The sequence below is a fragment of the Cryptomeria japonica genome, chromosome 8, assembly GCF_030272615.1.
Source record: "Cryptomeria japonica chromosome 8, Sugi_1.0, whole genome shotgun sequence".
NCBI classification, from domain to species: Eukaryota; Viridiplantae; Streptophyta; class Pinopsida; order Cupressales; family Cupressaceae; genus Cryptomeria; species Cryptomeria japonica.
In genome coordinates, this window is record NC_081412.1 from 480605491 (window position 1) to 480608164 (window position 2674).

Here is a 2674-nt window from a genome sequence, read left to right on the forward strand (position 1 = left end):
CATTTCTCCTCTTCGTTCATCTTAAAAACCGAAAGATACTAATTGAGCCATCAACATATCGACTACTTCCAGGTGGTCTGCAACTCGTCCACCCTCTTCCATCTTCAAGGAATACAATTTCTTCCTCAAGCAAATCTGATTTAATAAAGATTTCGCTTGATACATTTCACCAAACTTAGTCCATAGCTTCTTTGAAGTGTTTTCTTCATGGACATTGATCAGAATAGATTCTGCCAAGCACAGTCTACTTAGACCCTTGGCTTTCGATCCATAACATCATACTGAGCTACTGCAGTAGGATCTGAGGGCCTTTAGACATTGGCATCAACAACATCCCATAGATCTCGATCTATTAGAAGATCTTCCATCTTTAGCTTCCACATCTCAAAAAAATTTCCATTAAATTTATGTACCTCTATTTTCCCTAACGAACTTGCCATCTAAAAATTCCTATAACAAGATCAAAAAGTGTCTTCTGTATAAGCTCCCACTCAAATCTGGATTAGTTAAAAAAACCCAACAACCCACAACTAAAACCAAAGGTGATCAAGCTCTTATACCACTTGTATGGAAGTTAAGTAGTAGAACAAATTTCTACACTAACTTTGAGAGGAGGATAATGCAAAAACTTTTACAGATCATCACAACAGCTACAGAAAATACAAATACATATAATAGCATTCAAACCATAACACAGTGATTTACATGGGGAAAACCCTTTTGGGAGAAAACCCCCACACTCCAAAACCCACCCAATATATTATTCTGCAATCAAAAACAAATTACAATATACTTGCAAAGAAATCTCTTCACAGGAATACCATTAATTAGAGATTCATGGATAACTCAATAGCTATAAGACTCCTACACACAACCTCTATCTCACACACCTCATATATAGGAGATACAATACAAGAAATCATCAAACGGTATTACAAAACCATGGGCTAAAACCACCCAATAAGGTATAGCCGACCTTATCTCCCTTCTAGATTCCCTATGACATTTTAAAACACACATCAACACGTGTCCCTCCCTTTTACAGCTCATTTATGTGTCTGATACAAATTATATTTCCTATTTCAAGAGTACAAACTTTCAGAGGCCATAACTTGTGAACCGTGTGTCTGATTCACGAATTGTTTGAAGCATTGGAAATCTCATGAAGTGTTTTATTGCCTCGTAAATGGCTATGCCAAATTTTTAAGGTGTTTTGAAGCCTCTAAATTCCTCAAAATCAAATTTAAACCTTTCATTAGACCCCTCTAAAATGGAAAATTTAATAGCTTCAAAAATAGTTGTGATCATGCGACGTAACTTTATCGGAATGCTTATCTAGCCAACTAGAAGCTTTGGGGATAATTTCGCACCATTTCATGCCCAAATGAAAACTTACTATAAGTAGTAAGCTTATGTAAATGCAAGGTTGAGACACCATTTTCCCAACAATACCCTAAACCATGAAAAGAGGGTATTCCTTAACTAAAAGAGAAGAATCAATAATTTTATTGGTTCTCATTTGAAGCATGTATCTCACCTTGAGGATTACTTTGTATTGATGGGCATTAAGTGAGATATATTTCATACTTATGGCTATCATATTAAGGATTTTAAAATTGTAGAACTCCTACACCAATTATTGTTGGCAATTGACACTCATCTGGTGACTTCTGATGCCTAATTTATGGTCTAGGGTTGTCATTGATAGCAACTCTTCTTGGTGATTCGATCTGGCGATCATGATTCATCTTATCCATTAGCTAGAGTTAATCAGTAGGCAGTTAATTGGTAAAACAAGGTATTTCTCTAATGTTTTGGTCCGAAATGATTTCCGATGATTGTGATGTTTTTGGTGATTTTTTTTGTGATCTCAGTGATTGGGAAGACCCTTAGGAAGCATGTGATTATAATCTTTTGGTCCAGTGTTATGTTTTTCTCGAGATTGAAGATGATTTAGAGCTACACATTACACATCTTCAAGCTGACTTGAAGAAGATTTCTTTTGTGTTAAGACCAAATATATAAGATTGATTTGGCGATTGATTTTTTGGTGTGTTAGTGGTGTGGTGAGCTATTTTGGTGCAATTGAACGCAGTTTCATGTGCACATTTGCTTTCAGACCAACCGGTAGCTGACTAAGATAGAAATAGAGTATTCAACAAACCAAAGATAGACAGAGATTCAGTGCTTAACCGGAACTCATTTTTGCATAGTCGGATGCTAATTAAGAGTTCATTTCATTGTATTTTCTCATTGTAATCAAATTCTAAGTAAATGAGACTTCCTTGAAGGTTGTAGCCTTTCGGACAAATATATTTGAGCAATGAGCTCTAGGTAGTGAGCCTGAATGCAAGTTCATTCCCCATCTATGTAATATTTATGTACTCCTAGCCATAGTATATGAATATTGAGGGTTCCATCCCCACCGTGGTTTTTCCCTTTCGAGGTTTCCATGTAAAAACTATGGTGTTGTGGATTTGTGTATTCTTTGTTGCATGTTTATGTTATTTTATGTTATGCATTGCTAACCAGTGGATAAAGAATAAGTTTGAGGCTTTGATTTCTTGTAGATCATTGATTCACATGCCCCCTCTTAGTGATCTCTCATTCTAACAATTGGTATCAGAGCCTAGTTCCTCTGAGGAAGCTTAACCGCTAGAGGAAGACCTGGGAG